Source organism: Lagenorhynchus albirostris, chromosome 5 (genome assembly GCF_949774975.1).
Source record: "Lagenorhynchus albirostris chromosome 5, mLagAlb1.1, whole genome shotgun sequence".
NCBI classification, from domain to species: domain Eukaryota; kingdom Metazoa; phylum Chordata; class Mammalia; order Artiodactyla; family Delphinidae; genus Lagenorhynchus; species Lagenorhynchus albirostris.
The window spans coordinates 65299680-65320130 of NC_083099.1; the positions used below are offsets into that span (position 1 = coordinate 65299680).

At 44.0% G+C, this 20451-nt stretch overlaps 1 protein-coding gene across 2 annotated transcripts in view; it reads left to right on the forward strand.

Moving 5' to 3' along the window:
* Nucleotides 1-20451, forward strand: part of ST6GAL1 (ST6 beta-galactoside alpha-2,6-sialyltransferase 1) — a 135077-nt gene that overhangs the window by 10869 nt on the left and 103757 nt on the right. For both annotated transcript variants that reach the window (XM_060150255.1, XM_060150256.1), the window contains exon 2: nt 14966-15104. The gene's annotated coding sequence lies outside the window, so the exon portion shown is untranslated. The remainder of the gene's footprint in view (nt 1-14965; nt 15105-20451) is intronic.

The window sequence follows — 20451 nt, forward strand, 5'->3', positions numbered from 1 at the left end:
GAAAGGAAGATGAGGAAAATGGGTATTGGGAGCAATTCATTTCTGCCCCAGGGAAAAAGTCATGTTCGTCTCAGACTTGATTTGCAGCAGAAGCAAGCAGAACTTGAGAACATGGAGAGGAAATATTTACAGAGTTCCAAGGGAAAGGTCGTGTGACTGAAGACTTTTACACTCAATTACATCACTCTGTAACGATAAGGCAGGTAGCCATTCTCATCTCTTCATATAACACATATGAGCCGTTCATGGGAAAACCTACTTGATGATGAAAAAGATTAGTCAAAAGCACCCTTTGGAAGGCATGGTGATAGGTCATTTGGAGAGCCCTTCTTCTACTCAAATAGAGAAAACCTTAGCATGGGTGGGCTGTAAGTCTAAGGAACAGAATGGGAGGAAGTGAAAAGAGTGTAATGGAAATGGAGAGCTGAGGGAGGGAGTGGGAGGACGTTAGGTGCTAACTTTCCCTCTCTCACACTGTCTAAGTAGGGTGTTAGTATCATGGCTCCAACCTCTCAATTAGTTTTTTTAACCCTTTATTTTATTTTTTAAAATTTTATTGGAGAAAAGAATCTAAAAAAGAATGAATATATGCACATGTATAACTGAATCACTTTGCTGTACACCTGAAACTAACACAACATTGTAAATCAATTATTTTTTTTCTCTTAAACTTGGAGGAGTCTTTAAGGAAATAACATCATTTGGATGTAGAAAAATTTATTAAAAGTTCAGCTTTTCCTCTATTTTACTTTTCTGTATAATTAAAATTAAATTAAAAAACCCCAGCTGTTGTATTAAGCAGTCCCACCCATTCTTCTTTCATGCATTCTTCCATCCTCCACACTTCTGTTCAAATGTAAATGTAGAGACATGCAAGGAAGGATATGAATCAATTTTTTTCCTGGATGCAGGGATCCTGGGTGATTTTTAGCTCTGTATAATTTTGTGCATTGATTGATTTAAAAAAGTAATGAGCTGGTCTTATTTGTTTTTGTCTTTTTTTTTCAGTGTTTTACTTCATTAATCTTTTTTTTTCTTTTTTAAATTGAAGTGTAGTTGATTTACAATGTTTCAGGTATACAGCAAAGTGATTCAGTTATATATATATGTGTATATATATGTATATATTCTTTTTCAGATTCTTTTCATTATAGGTTATCAAAAGATATTGAATATAGTTCCCTGTGCTGTACAGTAGGACCTTGTTGTTTACTTATTTTATGTATAGTAGTGTGTATCTGTTAATCCCAAGTTCCTAATTTATCCTTCCCCCCAACTGGTCTTATTTGAATCAAACCACTAAGGCTAATTTAAAAGGCATCATTAAATACTAATGCTCAGGGTGTGGGGAGTGAGGTGGGAGATACACATAGATGAACAAGGCCTTGTTTTTTCACGGAGAAGTTGGTGAGTCAGTTACGTGAACACCGGACTCTAGGCAGAACAAAACACTTTGTAAATTAGATGGACAATTGGGGTGTTGGGGTCCCGAGGACAGTGGGGAAGTTTTCACAAAGGAGATAGTGTTTGAACTGGATGTTGAAGGATGAGAAGAGTCCCTATAGGTGGAGGATGGGAGGCAGGGCATTCCTGGCCTGGAGGCAGCAGGAGTACCAGCAGGGAGGAGTGAAGGTATGTGGTGTGTCTGGGTAACCCTGGGTAATCTATTGTGGTCAGGGAACAGAGGGTGAGTGAAGGAATAGCTATTGTTCATTAAGTGCCCACAGCGTTCCAGGTGTGACACATAGATCTCTCTAGGCTGCCCAACAGCCCTACAGAATGGTGATAATTATCCATACTGTGCCGATGAGGAAACTGAAGCTGAGAGAGACTTATCTGCCCAAAGTCACTCAGGGGTAAGACTGATTGAACCCCCGAGCTGTCTGTACTCCAAAGCCCATATAGTCTCTCTCCTGTGCTGTGATTTGCAGGGCACAGAAGATCTGAATTAGCCACCTTTGTGAAACATAACATATACAAATACAAATAAATATCAAAACATTTTTATAGGTAAATATGTTTTATGTATTTCCATACACGCAGACCTATGACGTAGCCATATATTGCTTGGCCAGAAAGTTCGTTCGGGTTTTTTCCGTGCCGTCTTACCGAAAAACCCAAAAGAACTTTTTGGCCAGCCCAATATTTTGCGTGTAGATTTTCTAGGTAAATTTTTAGGTAAATATAAATCCTAAATTGTGGTTCGGACTCTACTGTCCAGAAGCTGTGTGGTCGCACGCTACTCAATTCGAACTCCAGTTTCCTGATTCATAAAAGGGAATAATGATTCTGGTGCTGCCTCCCCTCAGATTTGTTTCTGTGTTCCAGTTAGATCATAGATGTGAAACGACGAGAAAGTAGAAAAGTATAAAAGAGCCACACAGAAAGGTTTGTTATTGCTGACACACCCCTCGCTCTTCTGAGAGCTTACAGACATCTGTTCGAGCACCCACAGGTGTGTGTAAAAACTCTCACAGTCGTGGACATGGTCCTTCAGGCTTGCAACAAACAATGTAGTCAGCCAGCCAGAAGCTGTGCTTTCCTGGTTCAGATAACCAGCTGGGGGCTGTGGAAGGAGCTGGGGCGGCCTGTTGGGGGGTGGGGTAGAGGGAGGGGAGCGAGGCAAGCAGTCTGTCTGGCTCCCCCCACTGCAGGGTGTGGGAAGGCTCCTGCCTCCCTTCCTGGTTGCTAGGTAAGTCTGGGCCAGAGTGGAGTCGGGATGGCTGTCAACAGCTTGGTGATTTATACCGGGCAGAGGAGGGTGTTTCAGACATGCCAGGCTGCAGGAAGGAACGTTGGAGCTGCCAGGCGAACAGGCCCCTGCCACGTCTATCTGGTAGAGGCTCCTGGTCTGGAAAAGGGACAGGAGGGACAGAGTCGTCAGGGGACTCTGGAGCAGACTTTAGGAGTGCTAGGAGTACTCATGAGGACAAGATGAGGACTCTGGCCCCAGAGAAATTGGGCTCTGATGCAACACGTCAGAGTGGACGGGCAGCCAGCCCTTGGCACTGGGCTAGAGTGGCCCAAGGCAAGTTACTTGTGCTCCAGGAAGGATTAGGATTGTTCCAAGGTCTAGGTTGGGGCCTGGTGTCCTCCTGGGGGCCCAAAAGCCCTGTTGCGTGTATCGTGTGTGGGGTGGCAGTGGTGGAGGTTTTAGAGAGAGCCAAGCTACGCCTTACTGACGAAGAGATCACTTCCTTCCTCACCCCCCTGGCCTCTGCTCTGCCCAGACAGGCCTTTTAGCTCAGCCTCAGCTCAGGATGAGTCCCTGAAATTCATGCCACCCAAAGCAAAGAGAAGACCTTTTATCTCCTACACTGTACTTACTAGATTATATGAAGTTACCTATGTTCGACAGTGTCTCCCCGATGGCAGGGACACTGCGGGGGTTCTCTGCACAGCCCCCTGCCCTTAGGAGGCCTGGTGGACTGAGCTCAGCCTTCCCAATGCTCCCCGCCCCCACCCACCTGCTGAGACCAGGATGCGGTCCGCAAGTGCAGGTGCTCTCTAGGTAAAGCCAAGGGTGAGAGCACATGGCAGGAACACCCTGGGCCTCCGCTGGGCCCTTCTGCCCCACTGAATAGTCCTTCTTCTACCTGTCAGTTCCGGCCTTGGGAGTGAGAGACAAGCAACAAGGCGAAGTAGGGAATGCTCTCTGGGCTGATCCGTGGAGCTGAGCCCTGGCGGCCAATCAAGTTTGGGACCTTGCTCTTCCTTTTCTTATCCCGCTGGGAACCAGGGTCGTAGGAGTGTGTCCTAGGGGTGAGAGGGAGGAAGGCGGTGAGGGAGCTCTGAAAAAAGCAGTTAGGCTGAATCATCTTGTATCTGAGCAGACTGCAGGATCGCCTTTGTCAATTGTATGCTGTTGGGAGGATGCTGGCCCAGGGCGAGAGCGGGGGTGGTTAATGACGATGGTGTTAGGAATAAATCCCCAGAAGATGTTTCCTGCTGGAGGGCTTGTGGCGGTTCCTTTTCTGCTCTACACAATGCACAGTTTATTCTGGCCTGTAGATTTGGAGGAGAGGAAATAACAGGTAGGGAGGAGACGGATGAAAGCTGCCTCTTAGGGAAATGCTTCTGGGCTCGGAGGGTCCCACCCTTGTCTCCCAGCCAATCCAGGGGACTCACAGTGGGAACGCTGCGAGGCAACTCCATCACCATCTGTAGGGTCACCTTTCTCAGAAAGCCCCGAGGTTGAGAAAAAAATCATAGGCTTTGCAGCCAGACAGACTTGGGTTTAATTCCAGATGTGCCACTTCTCAGCTATGTGAATTTGGGAACTTAACTTCTCCGACCCTCAGTTTCTCCTCTGCAATCTGTGTTCATCATTCCTGCCTCATAGCATTGGTGTGAGTACGATGTAGTGATTAACCTAGGGCAGCATGTGACTCGTGATGAATAAATGGTAGCTCTTTTCAATATTGCCGCACTTCTTAATAGTTATTCTCAGTTATTGGTCACCTAGTGGGCCAGACACTCTGCTAAGCCCTGGGGATATGAGGATACATGAGACCCAGTCTCTCCCTGGAGGACCCTCCGTCTAGGAGGACAGACAGGCACGTGGGATCAGGGACCAGATGAACAGGAGCTGCACGGGGTGCTTTGGGAGCAGGAGGCAGGGGTGGGGTCAGGGAAGAAGAGGTGAGACCCCAGCAGGAGGTGTTTGCCGGGCAAGTAGAATGGAGGGTGTTTCAGACATGCCAGGCTGCAGGAAGGAACGTTGGAGCTGCCAATTCTCCCCAGAACTGCAGCAGCAGATAGGAGGAGGTTCACAACTGGGACTTGTCAGTAGATCCACCCGTAAGTGGGGGACAAGAGCCAATAGTAGGGGCTCCCCCAGCAGGCGAGCTCACAGGGCTTCTGCCCTCTGCTGGCCTTCGAGCCAGGGCAGTCTGGCTCAAGATAGAGTCTGCAGTCTATTTTTCCAGTGGTGGGGTGAACATGGACAGGGAGCCAGCCTGGCTGGACTGGGGCACTTAACATCACAGAGATCTCTCCAGGCTCAGGGCTGGGATCAAGGGTAGACCTCCCTGGAGGGAGCAGAGATGATCACCAGACAGGAATTGCAAACATGGAACCTACTAAAATAGAGGCTCCAGGTGGCGTGGACTGGAGGGGCTTCATGAAACGCTGGCACAGAACTGTTGTATTAACACCGGGACACGGGCAGCGTGGGTAGGAGGGGTGGCCTGGGATTTCTGCAGTTGTTGGGAAGCTCAGCGACCCCATGTGCCGTGCTCAGCGTTGCATAAAAAGAACCCGAGGGGACCTCCTCGAGATTCAAGGATATACATTTGTGGTTTTAGTTATTTGCAAATGACTTCAAAACCCTATGATGTACACTAATTGGGTGAATCATTTGGATGAGATAAAAGCAAAATTATATTTGCTACAAGGATGGTTTATATCACTTAGCTGGTGATATAATAAACATAGCAGCTTTCATTTACTGAGCTCACACCACCATCCTGACTGGTCTCACTCTAATTCATGACCATGACCCTTAAGTGGACTTTGGAGTTGTCAGGTCCTTACTCTTTTCCTTTGATCCAGGGGTTCTCAACTCTGGCTTCCATTATCATTAACTGGGGAAGATTATAAAAAGTACTGCTGCCTGAATTCCACCCCAAACTAATGAAATCTAAATTCTTGTGGGGTGGATCTGGGTATGAGTATCTTTTTTTAAAGCTCTTCATTTATTCCAGTGGGCAGCCTTGGTTGAGAACCACTGCCATCCTCTCCAATCTCCATGACTATTTCACACTTTTTTCCCTCTTTAAAATTTTAACACCTCCTCTCCCATCTCTATTCTCAGTCGAGAAACTTATTTCCCACTTACCTGAGAAAATAATGGCAAAGGAGCGCTTTCATACCTTTCCACCATCAAATCTATGCCCATTTATTCTACTTTCTGCCTGTTGCTACGGATGATGCTCCTTTTTTTTTTTTTTTTTTTTTTTTTTGCCGTACGCGGGCCTCTCACCGTTGTGGCCTCTCCCGTTGCGGAGCACAGGCTCCAGACGTGCAGGCTCAGCGGCCATGGCTCACGGGCCCAGACGCCCCGCGGCATGTGGGATCCTCCTGGACCGGGGCACGAACCCGCGTCCCCCACATCGGCCGGTGGACCCGCAACCACTGCACCACCACGGAAGCCCGATGCTCCTTTTTAAGACCAACCCCTCCACTTCTGTATTGCATCTTGTTCCCTTCCTTAGTTAAGGACTTGAATCCGCAGTTCTGCCTTCTCTTTCCAATGTTTCTCTCTTTATGGACCACTCCTATCTGCCCCCCGACACCATCTGTCTATCTGTGGCAGCTCTTTCTCCCACTGACCCCACACATATGCACATAACACATCTTCTCCTGACCGCATCTACCCCTCCAGCTACTGCTTCATTCCTCTTCTCCTTGAAAGAGTCATCTGCACTTGATCCCTGCAGTTCCTCTTTTCTCAATTTCATTCAAACTCAGTCTAACCAGTGTTTTTTGCCTCCATCACTCCATAAAAACTACACCTGTCAGGTTTACCAGTGACCTTGGTATTGCCAAATCCAATGGTTAAGTCTCAGTCCTTATCTTGATTTGTCAGTAGCATTTTATATAGTTGATCACTCTGTCCACCTTGAAAAAGTTTCTTCTTCTGGTTCTGGAACATCACCCTCTTTGGTTCTCCTCTTCTGTCACTGGCTTCTCCTTCTCAGTTTCTTGTGTTGGCTCATCTTTGCTTGTTCACTTCGGAGCGCTCCAGGGAGCAGCCCTTGGACTTGGCCTCTTCTCTGTCCCCTCACTCCCTGGAGATCTCCTACCATCTGAATGCTGACAACTCTCAATGTGTAGCTGCATCCCAGACCTTTCCCCGGAACACCACACTCACGTTAACCATCTAATCAACAAGCCTCCTTACATGTCTAACAGACATCTCAATGATGACAAGTCCATGGCTGAAATGCTGCCATTCTCTCTCAAACAGCCTTCCCCACTTCAGTAAATGACAGCTCCATCTTTCCATTTGCTTGGGCTTAAAACTGTGGAGGCACCCTTGACTCCGATTCTCTCATGCTGCACCCAATCTGTCAGCAAACCACGCCAGCCATGCTTGCAAAATACACCAAGAAACTGACTGCTTATTTGATCCACCAAATTCACACTGGTCCAAGACAGATCAATCTCTACTTCTAATTTTTAGAATAGTTTCATACCCGGGCCGCCAGTGGTAGTGTGTCATTTTTCCACTTAAAACCAACAAAGGCTTCCTATTGCACTTTGCAAAGCCAAAGTTCCTAGAAGGGCCTCCACGGTTCTGCATGAGGCAGCCCGCAGGTCCTCCCAGGCTAAATTTCCTGCTCTTTTCCACCTCTTAATTCTGCTTCACTTTACTGACCTTACTCCTTCAACATAAAGCACATTTTTACCACAGAGCCTGTTCCCTCCACCTGGAACACCCTTCCTTCATATATTCCCATTGTTTTCTCCATCTCTTCCTTTAGGTTCTATTTCAGTGTCACCTTATTAGAAAGGTCGTTCTGATCACCTTACATAAGATAGTAATCTGGTGCCTGTTTCTTCCCCCATCACACCTGGCTCTCTCTTTCCCTTTTATCCTGCTTTGTGTTTCTTCTATGGCACAGATGGTCATCTGACTTATTTATTCTGTCTCTTCTCACTAGGAAGTTGTTTTTGTGAGGGCAGGGACTTCATCTCTTTTGTTCGTGATTGTTCTCCTAAGGCCCAGAGCAATGCCTTAGGAATAGTAGGCACAATACCTAATTGTTGACTAAATTCAACTAAATCCACACAACGGCACTTCAAAATTAGTTGGAATAACCCACGATTTACAGATGAGGAAATTGTAGCTCAGAGAAGTTAAGTAACTTTTTCAAGGTAACACAGCTTGCTAGCATAGAGACTCAAACCTTCCAAGTGACTGTGTCATCAGACTGTCTCCCTGTTAAGCCTGGCCTTTCCCCAGCACCCACAGCTCAACTTACCTCATTTTTTCCACATCTCATTGCAAGCAGGCAGCCCCACAGAGTGATAAAATCCTTGTGAAAATGCCACAAATGTGCCTGGAGGTGTAGGAGGTGTATAGGAAATGCATACACAATCCCTTATTTGCAATACCCAAATCCCCAAATCTGTGAAAAACTGCATTTTATTCTTAACCCATTTGGTGGCAAAACCTGATCTGGACTAATGTGAGGCTATTTATAAAACCTTGTTTAACGTACTTGGTTAAAATATTTATTGTTTTGTTGCAGAAATATTAATCCATGTAATTATGGAGAGTTGCCCTGCTAGTGCTGCAGGTCTTTAGGCAACATATTGCTTTTCTAAAATAGGAAGAATTGTGAGTTCTGACACTTATCAGGCCCCAGAGATTCCTGATATGTGGTTGTGAACCTGTGTTCATGCTTTCCTAAATGTCTGGCATTTGAAAGTATGCCTAAAAAAAAATTAAAAAATTTTTTTCCTGGTAACTACAATTTATTTTAAGGACCTTTCCAGGAACAGACTCAATTTTACGATCTGATTAAGATCAAGCACAGCAGGCCAAGCTGAGGAGGGCATGCATGAGATGCCATTCTAAAACACAGGGCGTGCATAAAAGTCTACATACTGAACAATGAGACCACCCCTTCCCCAACCTTCCTTTTTTGTTGTTTCCAGCAGTGCTGGCAAGCTCGGGTTATGAGATTTCCCTAGTCATGAGATTAGTCTATGATTAAATTTAACAGCCTAAGAGGAAAGGCCTATAGATATTGCTATTTACAGTTCTTCAAATAAAATGGAGAGATTATTTTCAATCCCCTTCTGTTAAGGCCCACCAGTCCAGCAGCCCTGCCCAAGCACACAGAGTTTCTGGTCAACTTTTTAGTGTATCACTTTTCTTCTTTTTTTTCCCTTCTCTCTCTCTCTTTTTTTGGCCGTGTGGCTTGCGGGATCTTAATTCCCTGACTAGGGATCGAACCTGCGCCCTTCCCAGTGAAAGAGTGGAGTCCTAACCACTGGACCGCTGGAGAGTTCCCAGGGTCTCACTTTTAAATTTAAGGTAGAGATCAACTGATATCTGAGAAAGTTTGAAACGTGAAAGAAACCAAGAGACAAATAACAACAACAACAGCAACATAAAAGTATCATAGAGACAAGTGAAGATATGCCATTAATAAAATAAAGACTGAAATAAAAGGAGTATTCAGAGAATAAGAGAGAACTCTTGGAAATTAAAAGTATGTTAGCAGAAATAAATGAATCGGGAGAGGGTTTGGAATATGAACTTGAAGAAATCTTGTAGGAAGTCAAACAAAAAAAGGCTGTGAAGTGAAAAATAAGAAAGGATCATTCTAAGAAGTTCAACATCTGAATAGTAGGACTTACACGGAATGTACACAAAAGGAATTAATCAAAACACACCACATGGCTCCATGGTTCAGGTGTGAACAACAATTTATCTGGTCATAATAATGTAACTTCTGATGCTGACTTAATAAAAAAACAGTCTAAAGCTATTAGGAGAATGTGGGACGGAGAAGAGTTATGTGGGGTGTGGTAAAAGAGAACTAAATCCTCCTTTTCTGTAATAGGAAGTCAGTAGATAATATCTAACATTGAAAAAACAGAGCCATATAAGCATGCTATTTAGACGCACTGATGTAACCCCAGAAATAGATAAAGGAGTTGAAAGTTGTTGCATTTGAGCAGCAGAAATTAGGGGGGTGGAGGGGTGGGACAGGGCCTGAAATCACGTATGCAGAGGGCTTAGCGTCGCCCCGCATATCCGCACTGGCACCAGAAATAAGCACAGTCAAAATGGAGTGACTGTTCGCTACAGACAATACAGTGACAACACGGTCAAAGTTCTGAGCTAGAGCACCCTCCTTTGGATACTTTGCATACGGCAGTGGCAGAAGAACTTCCCCTTTCTGGTTCTTTGAAAATAACTTCCTACGCCATTTCTCTTTTTGTCAGAACCTGTGTATTCAGTGCTCAACTCAAATTTAATTTCAGCTCTTTTATTGAAAGAGCTTGGCCTAGCTCTCCCCTAACCCACGGAAATAATCCATGAAGTCTGCTGATTTTAACAGAAGTTCTTACAGCATCTTGGGTGTAGTGCCTTCTGATTGGACTGCAGGGCTCAGCAAACTTGTAGTGACCCAGATCCTGGAATGTTTTAGGCCCAAGGATTGATAAAAGCTCTTAGCTCACTTAGCTTCCAAGTCCAAACACAATCAGAACAATTGCTCACATCTCAGATAATGTGGATTAATGGATCCAGGGTTAACAGGATTACTTATCTTTTACCCCAAGGCTCCTGTGTGCTTGTGGTGATTGCCCATTTAAGCCAGGGACCTGGGGCCAGGGTCCTAACTCTGTGACAAGTTAACCCATTCTCTCACTCAAAACTGAGTCCTTTAGTAATAGTCTTGCCAGGAGGATACTTACCAGTGGGGATGCTAGGGTGTGAAGTTCTTAGTGTGTGTTCTTGGCTCATTTTATGAACTTCTTTGGATCTGGGTGGGGTCTCTAAATCCTGGCTCTGGTCTGGGGTCAGGGCCTCACACAGTGTACCTCTGAAGGAAATGCTTGCTGGGGGCATGAGGGAGTTCATGAGGACAAGGCAGCCTCTCATGTGTCTGCTCTCTTCCTTAGAGTCATGTTTGGGTGCTTCTGGGTCTGACTGAGCACAGAGGAGGAAGGGGATTAGCTGAGAAGCTGCCAGGGACTATAAGGTGTGCAGAACTTGTGGGCAGGAGTGATGGCAGGGGGAGATCAAGCAGAGAACAGACCCTGAGTATGAGGAAGGAGGTGGGTGAAACTTCGGCTGAGGGAGAGTAGTGAAACTACATCTTGATGTCAAGCCAGTGACCCTTGCAGGGTAGGAGGGAGGTCAGGGAGCAGAAGTGGTGTCCTGCATTAAATGGGTGCTGTATTAAAACTACAAGGAAGCACATGAGTCCATAGGGGGCTCAGAGACAAGGGGGATGCAAGAAGACCCTGGGATCGAATGTGTAGCACTCGTAGAGTGATAGGAAGTTTTGGTATAAGCCACTTAATAGAAAATTCTTATCATACAATAGGAAAACCTGAAGTTTCTACAGCTCTGCTATTGTTTATTTCTCATGTTTCTGCAATGCACAAGATACACTTGCAATCCAGAACTGTCCTTTCCCGTTACCTCATCTATCAAAAGCCCAGCCACAATGTTTGGAAGAAAGTTTTAAAAAAAGGCTTTTGAGCAGCCACAATAGATGGCTAACGCCCTATCACAAAGCCACGCACTAGATCATGGGAGAGCCCCTCTGGTCTCACAGCCCCATACGGCTTTTAGTGAGTCAGAGGCAGCTGGGACCCTTGGGCCGGTCTAAACCAAGCTCTTCAGAGGTCTATTGAAGGGATTCAGGGAATGCTTACAGGAACAAAAATAGGAAGTACAGACGAGCCTCAAAGCCACTGGAAAGTTCCTAACCATCCGCCTTCTCTGGGCTGCACGGTTTCCTGTTTGCCTCTCCGCAGGCCTCTGCCCTGTTCTCTTTGTAAGACCAGCTTCCTTTCCTTCTGCAGGGCCTCGCAACCCCATCACCTGATCTCGTGCATGGCATTTGCTTCTCATATTGTGCCCACTACCTTTCCTTTAAGGGAACTGGGTCTACCAGCAGTTCCCTTATTTATGGGTGAGTTGCTTTCATTTGTTTGTTTATTTATATTGACGTATAGTTGATTTACGATGTTGTATTAGTTTCTGGTGTATAGCAGAGTGATTCATCTATATGTGTATATATATATATATATCCTTTTTCATATTCTTTTCCATTATGGTTTCTTAGAGGATATTGAATATAGTTCCCTATGCTATACAGTAGGACCTTGTTATTTATCTATTTTATATATAGTAGTTTGTATCTGCTAATCCCAAACTCCTAATTTATCCCTCCCTCCCTCACCCCCCTTTCCTCTTTTTTTTTTTTTTTTTTTTTTTTGCGGTACGCGGGCCTCTCACTGTTGTGGCCTCTCCCGTTGCGGAGCACAGGCTCCGGACGCGCAGGCTCAGCGGCCATGGCTCACGGGCCCAGCCGCTCTGCGGCATGTGGGATCTTCCCGGACCGGGGCACGAACCCGTGTGCCCTGCATCGGCAGGCGGACTCTCAACCACTGCGCCACCAGGGAAGCCCATTCTGCCCATTTTTTGATTGGGTTTTATTTTTTGTTCTTGTTGTTATTGAGTTGTATGAGCTGTTTATGTATTTTGGAAATTAAGCCTTTGTTGGTCACATCGTTTGCAAATATTTTCGCCCAGTCCATAGGTTGTCTTTTCCTTTTGTTTATGGTTGCCTTTGCTGTGCAAAAGCTTATAAGTTTGATTAGGTCCCATTTGTTTATTTTTGCTTTTATTTCTATTGCCTTGGGAGACTGACCTAAGAAAACATTGCTGTCATTTATGTCAGAGAATGTTTTGCCTATGTTCTCTTCTAGGAGTTTTATGGTGTCATGTCTTATATTTAAGTCTTTAAGCCATTCTGAGTTTATTTTTGTGTATGGTGTGAGGGAGTGTTCTAATTTCATTGATTTATGTGTGTCTGTCCAGCTTTCCCAACACCACTTACTGAAGAGACTGTCTTTTCTCCATTGTACACTGAGTTGCTTTTAGGTCAGAATTCCACCCTTTGTCCATAAGCAGAAGCCCAAGTGTGTGAGTGGGTGGGGTAGCAGCAGGGTAGGCAGGTAGAATGACTTGCCTATTTGAGTAATATTGGAGGTCTACAGGCCATCTTCCAAAGGATTTAAAAAACACTAATGGGACCCTGCATTTCCTCATTAGTCTGCAGATTTCTGTGTGGCTGGAGTGCACGGTACATGGGGTGGAGTGGTGGGGGGGGGCAGCTGGGAAGGAACATGAGATTTGGGTCCCCAGGGTCTTTGCCTGGGTCACAGGGCCACAGAAATCCCTTCAGTCTGCTTAGACAAATTACTCGGGGAATTATCCATTTCTCACTGAAGGTTTGGCCTAGAGCAAAAGGCAGAGGCTGGCTAGAGAGAGATGGAGAGTGGGGACCTGCTTTGTGTTAATGAGGCAGGTGGGTCACCAGCCCCGTAGTCCCCCCATCCCGGGGGCACTTTGCTCCTCTTCTCTGGGGAAGGCTCTTTACTGGCAGCCTCCCAGGTGGCCACCAGCTCAGCTCTGTTTGCAGGTAGAGACCTCTTCCTGGCCTGGCCCACTTTCCCCACAGTGACTCTGGCTCCTGGTGTTTTGTTGGCATTAATTATAGACAGCAGCAAAGTGCCCAGATGCCACAAGTGACTTTTTATTTTTCCATCTCACCTGATGCCTTTGTTGTTTGCTCTATTCTGCCCTGAATCTTTGTGAAGTCTTGACATTTGCAACCCCTCAAATGGCTCACTTCACCTTTAGTTTCATCTAATGTCAGTTCCCGTAAGCACTTGTGGTGTCACGGGATGGCTCTTGTTTCTCTTAGCATCTCAGGGTCTCTTTCTCCTGGACACCATCCTTGCATATTACCACTCCTTCTCTCTTCCTTAGTGGATTTCTCACTTTTTCCCTCTTTACCAATTCTTACTTATGCACACCCCCCCACCAAAACTTGATTAGGGGAGTTCATTTTCTCATCATAGATCTTGTCTTAACCTTGGGCTGAGCTGAGTGTGAGCATGAAGTATGAAAACTCAGACTCCCAGAACTCTAACTCATTTCCACTAGAAACGTTACACACGGTGAGCAAGAATGTGTGTGAGGGAGGGACTGGAGGAGAGGAGCATTAGAAGAATGGGCAGAGTTTTCCACTGCTGGGAGTTTATATGGTATAGTAGTCCTGGAGATAGCCTGCCAAGACTGTTCAAAAGCCTGAGAAATTTGGAAACTTTTTGACCCTGCAATTTGATTTCTAAGACTGATTCTTAAGGAAATAACCATGGATTTCCCCCAAAGATTTAGTTTTACGTACTATTTGTAATATGCAAAAAAAGTTGAAGATGACTTAATTGTCCAGGCTTTGAGCACAGGGGCATATACTACAGCTAATCAAATGATGCTGCAGAAGACTACTAAATCATGTCTAGCTTTATTGGATCCTTGTAAAAAATCTGGATCACAAAATAAAACCAGGAAGGGGGGACTTCCCTGGTGGTTCAGGGGCTGAGACCCCGCGCTCCCAATGCAGGGGGCCAGGGTTTGATCCCTGGTCAGGGAATTAGATCCCCGCATGTGCAGTGAAGATCCCTGCATGCTGCAACTAAGGCCCAGCACAGGCAAATAAATAAATATATGTTAAAAAACAAAGACCAGGAATGGTGTGTTATCTGTAGTCATCTGGGGTAGAGAAGAGTGGGTAACTTTTTCCTTCTTTTGACCATTATATTTTCTAAAATTTTTAAATTAAACATATGTTTCTTTGGCACTAAGAAAAACAACAGTTGCTTTAAAAACAAACGCTATCCACCCAGCCAACCACAATAATACACAGGTTGAAAATTTAGGTTCCGTTAAAAATCTTCCTCCAATAAATTCGGAATTGAATTCACATTTGTAACATTATAAACAAAATACTACAGGTCAAAGGGAGACCAAGTTGGATGCATTTGTTAATGGACATCAGTTGTCCACAAGCCTTAGATAAACACAAGACTCAGGGCCAGAACTGTTGCTTTCTTACCCTTGCTTTTCTTACCAATAATAGCAAGTAGCACAAGGATTAAGTGATTGTAGTAGAGTTTGCTTTGCTTCATCTGCAGCTCACTCTGAAATTGCTCAGCCCCAGAAGGGGTAGGTCTGGGTGAACAGATGGCCAGGTTGAGCCCTGGGAAGGAGGCTGTAGTTCTGGAAGGGGTTCTGAAGTGGCCGGAGTGACCAGGGGTGGGAGGAGCGAGGGTGTTTACGCTCCTGCGTGTATTAACATATGTGCCTCTGATGCTTAGCTGCCAACTTGGCTTTGTTTTTTTTTTTAACTTCCTGCAGGCAGAGTAGAGTGAACTGTGTAGAGATCTGCAAAGAGCAGCTTAGAGAGAAGCAGTGAAGTCCTGGACTGCAGCTGAAATGAACTGGTCCACTTGAACCTGCCCAAGCCCTGGGGCAAGGCCTCTGTCCCAGCGCTGAGGTAAGAGCACTCGAATCCCAGCTTGGGGACAGAGAGGGCAGAATGCCTCCTGTTGTGGGGTGGTGAAAACCTCCTCTTCTCAGGCTCAGGAAAGAAGGGGCAGTCGTTTCTGGTTCAAACCATCGGCTTCCATCTCAGCCCAATCGGAGGCAAGGTCATTTGGTGGCTAAAGAGGTTTTGATTTTTCAGACTAGGTCTTTTGGAATCTTAACAGGATGTTGTATTTTTTCAATTGCTGGTGAAATTTGAACTTCAAAGGGAATGAATTTATCCTCCAGGTAAGACTGCACCAGATTCAGGGGAATGCTTAACGTTGGTGCAGCTGCTCTGTTCTGCAAGGAAAGTCAAACTTTCAGGAAACACACACACACTCTCTCTCTCTTTCTCTCTCTCCTATCCAAGGAAGATAGAGTGACAGAAATTACGTGGGGGAGGTTGTTGGAAAACGTTCCATTAAGCTCACTAAAAAATGACTTTAAGGGACATCCCTGGTGGCACAGTGGTTAAGAATCCACCTGCCAATGCAGGGGACATGGGTTTGATCCCTGGTCCGGGAAGATCCCACATGCCACGGAGCAACTAAGCCCATGCATCACAACTACTGAGCCTACGCTCTAGAGCCCGCGAGCCACAACTACTGAGCCCTCATGCCACAACTACTGAATCCTGTGTGCCTAGAGTCCGTGTTTCGCAGCAAGAGAAGCCACCGCAATGAGAAGCACGCGCACTGCAACGAAGAGTAGCCTCAGCTTGCAGCAACTAGAGAAACCCTGCCCACAACAACGAAGACCCAACACAGCCAAAAATAAATAAATAAAATATTTTTTTTATACAGGGTACAGGGCATGCAGGTCTTCAAGGGCCTGGCTCAGGTTCTTTTCCATGGCCATGGCAGGCTCCTTAACATCCAGGGTTTTGCCCAGTTCATCTTGGGACAGCTTTTGCATGTCCTGGAAGAGGGCACAGTCACTGTGCTGGTTTTGCATCTTCAAGAGATGCTGGGCGCCCTCAAGCTTCTCCACAGCGGACTCGTGGAAGAAGTGACCCACACCCTCCAGAGCCGTATCCCTGAGGGAATATAGAAGCCCAGAGAGAGATGGCAGAGGAGTAAGATGTGGAGATCACCTTCCTCCCCACAAATACATCAAAACTACATCAACATATGGAACAACTCCTACAGAACACCTACTGAACGCTGGCAGAAGACCTCAGGCTTCCCAAAAGAGCCGTGTGGCTGACAGGGTCTTGGTACTCCAGCCTGGTGTCAGGCCCAAGCCTCTGATGTGGGAGAGCCGAGTTCAGGACATTGGAACACCAGAGACATCCCGGCACCAGGTAATATCAATCAGCAAGAGCTCTCCCAGAGATCTCCATCTCAGTGCTAAGACCCAGCTCCACCTGATGGCCAGCAAGCCCCAGTGCTGGACATATGCCAATCAACTAGGAAGACAGGGACACAACCCCACTCATTAACAGAGAGGCTGCCCAAAATCATACTAAGTTCACAGACACTCCAAAACACACCACTGGACACAGCCCTGCTCCATAGAAAGACAAGATCCAGCCCCATCCACCAGAACACAGGCACCAGTCCCCTCCACCAGGAAGCCTACACAACCCACTGAACCAACCTCACCCACTGGAGGCAGACACCAAAACCAACGGGAACTACAAACCTGCAACCTGTGGAAAGGAGACCCCAATCACAGTAAGTTAAACAAAATGAGAAGACAGAGAAATACACAGCAGATGAAGGAGCAAGGTAAAAACCCACCAAACCAAACAAGTGAAGAGGAAATAGGCAGTCTACCTGAAAAAGAATTCAGAGTAATGACAGTATTTTGGAGAGTAAATCCAAAATCTTGGAAATAGAATGGAGAAAATACAAGAAATGTTTAACAAGGACCTAGAAGAACTAAAGAGCAAACAAACAATGATGAACAACACAATAAATGAAATTAAAAATTCTCGGGATGGAATCAATAGCAGAATAACTGAGGCAGAAGAACGGATAAGTGACCTGGAAGATAAAATAGTGGAAATAACTACGTCAGAGCAGAATAAAGAAAAAACCATTCTAATTATAGGGGTCCCAGAAGAAGCAGAGAAAGAGAAAGGGCCTGAGAAAATATTTGAAGAGAGTATAGTTGAAAACTTCCCTAACATGGGAAAGGAAATAGTCAATCAAATTCAGGATGCACAGAGAGTCTCATACAGGATAAATCCAAGGAGAAACACACAAAGACACATTAATCAAACTATCAAAAATTAACTACAAAGAAAAAAATATTAAAAGCAGCAAGGGAAAAGCAACAAATAACATACAAGGGAATCCCTATAAGGTTAACAGGTGATCTTTCAGCAGAAACTCTGCAGGCCAGAAGGGAGTGGCAGGACATATTTAAAGTGATGAAAGGGAGAAACCTTCAACCAAGATTACTCTACCCAGCAAGGATCTCATTCAGATTCGACAGAGAAATTAAAACCTTTACAGGCAAGGAAGAGCTAAGAGAATTCAGCACCACCAAGCCAGCTTTACAACAAATGCTAAAGGAATTTCTTTAGGCAGGAAACACAAGAGAAGGAAAAGACCTACAAGAACAAACCCAAAACAATTAAGAAAATGGTAATAGTAACATACATATCGACAATTACCTTAAATGTAAATGGATTAAATGCTCCAACCAAAAGACATAGACTGGCTGAATGGATACAAAAACAAGACCCATATATATGCTGTCTACAAGAGACCCACTTCAGACTTAGGGACACATACAGACTGAAATTGAGGGGATGGAAAAAGATATTCCATGCAAATGGAAATCAAAAGAAAGCTGGAGTAGCAATTTGCATATCAGACAAAATAGACTTTAAAATAAAGACTATTATAAGAGACAAAGAAGGACACTACATAATGATCAAGGGATCAATTTAAGAAGGAGATATAACAATTGTAAATATTTATGCACCCAACATAGGAGCACCTCAATACATAAGGCAAATGCTAACAGCCATAAAAGGGGAAATCGACAGTAACACAATAATAGTAGGGGACATTAAAACCCCACTTTCACCAATGGACAGATCATCCAAAATGAAGATAAATAAGGAAACAAGCTTTAAATGACACATTAAAGAAGATGGACTTAATTGATATTTATAGGACATTCCATCCAAAAACAACAGAATACACTTTCTTCTCAAGTGCTCTATTCTCCAGGATAGATCATATCTTGGGTCTCACATCAAGCCTTGGTAAATTTAAGAAAATTGAAACTGTATGAAGTATCTTTTCTGACCATAATGGTATGAGACTAGATATCAATTATAGGAAAAAAAATGTAAAAGATACAAACACATGTAGGCTAAACAATATGCTACTAAATATCCAAGAGATCATTAAAGAAATCAAAGAGGAGATCAAAAAATACCTAGAAACAAATGACAATGAAAACACGATGACCCAAAACCTATGGGGTGCAGCAAAAGCAGTTCTAAGAGGGAAGTTTACAGCAATACGATCCTACCTCAAGAAACAAGAAACATCTCAAAAAAACAACCTAACCTTACACCTAAAGCAATTAGACAAGAAGAACAAAGAAACCCCCGAAGTTAGCAGAAGGAAAGAAATCATAAAGATCAGAAATAAATGAAAAAGAAAGGAAGGAAACAATACCTAATATCAGTAAAACTAAAAGCTGGTTCTTTGAGAAGATAAATAAAATTGATAAACCATTAGCCAGTCTCATCAAGAAAAAAAGGGAGGAGACTCAGATCAATAGAATTAGAAATGAAAAAGGAGAAGTAACAACTGACACTGCAGAACTACAAAGCATCATGAGAGTTTACTACAAGCAGCTCTATGCCAATAAAATGGACAACCTGGAAGAAATGAACAAATTCTTGTAAAAGCACAACCTGCCGAGACTGAACCAGGAAGAAATAGAAAATATAAACAGACCAATCACAAGCACTGAAATTGAAACTGTGATTAAAAATCTTCCAACAAACAAAAGCCCAGGACAGATGGCTTCACAGGTGAATTCTATCAAACATTTAGAGACGAGCTAACACCTATCCTTCTCAAACTCTTCCAAAATATAGCAGAGGGAGGAACACTCCCAAACTCATTGTGCGAGGCCACCATCACCCTGATACCAAAACCAGACAAAGACATCACAAAAAAAGAAAACTACAGGACAATATCACTGGTGAACATAGATGCAAAAATCCTCAACAGAATACTAGCAAACAGAATCCAACAGCACAGTAAAAGGATCATACACCATGATCAAGTGGGATTTATCCCAGGAATGCAAGGATTCTTCAATATACACAAATCAATCAATGTGACACACCATACTAACAAACTGAAGGGTAAAAATCATACGATACTCTCAATAGATGCAGAAAAAGCTTTTGAAAAATTTCAACACCCATTTATGATGAAAACTCTCCAGAAAATAGGCATAGAGGGAACCTCCCTCAACATAATAAAGGCCATATATGACAAACCCACAGCCAACATCGTTCTCAATGGTGAAAAACTGAAACCATTTCCTCTAAGATCAGGAACAAGACAAGGTTGCCCACTCTCACTGTTACTATTCAACATAGTTTTGGTAGTTTTAGCCACAGCAATCAGAGAAGAAAAAGCAATAAAAGGAATTCAAATCGTAAAAGAAGAAGTCAAACTGTCATTATTTACAGATGACATGATACTTCACATGGAGAATCCTAAAGATGCTACCAGAAAACTACTAGAGCCAATCAATGAATTTGGCAAAGTAGCAGGATACAAAATTAATGAACAGAAATCTCTTGCATTCCTATATTCTAATGATGAAAAATCTGAAAGAGAAATTAGGAAACACTTCCATTTACCATTGTAACAGAAAGAATAAAATATCTAGGAATAAACTTACCTAAGGAGACAAAAAAACCTGTATGCAGAAAACTATAAGATGAAAAATCTGAAAGAGAAATTAGGAAACACTTCCATTTACCATTGTAACAGAAAGAATAAAATATCTAGGAATAAACTTACCTAAGGAGACAAAAAAACCTGTATGCAGAAAACTATAAGACACTGATGAAAGAAATTAAAGACAATACAAACAAATGGAGAGATGTACCATTTTCTTGGATTGGAAGAATCAACATTGTGAAAATGACCCTACTACCCAAAGCAATCTACACATTCAGTGCAATCCCTATCAAATTACCAATGGCATTTTTCACAGAACTAGAACAAAACATTTCACAATTTGTATGGAAACACAAAAGACCCCGAATAGCCAAAGCATTCTTGAGAAAGAAAAATGGAGCTGGAGGAATCTGGCTCCCT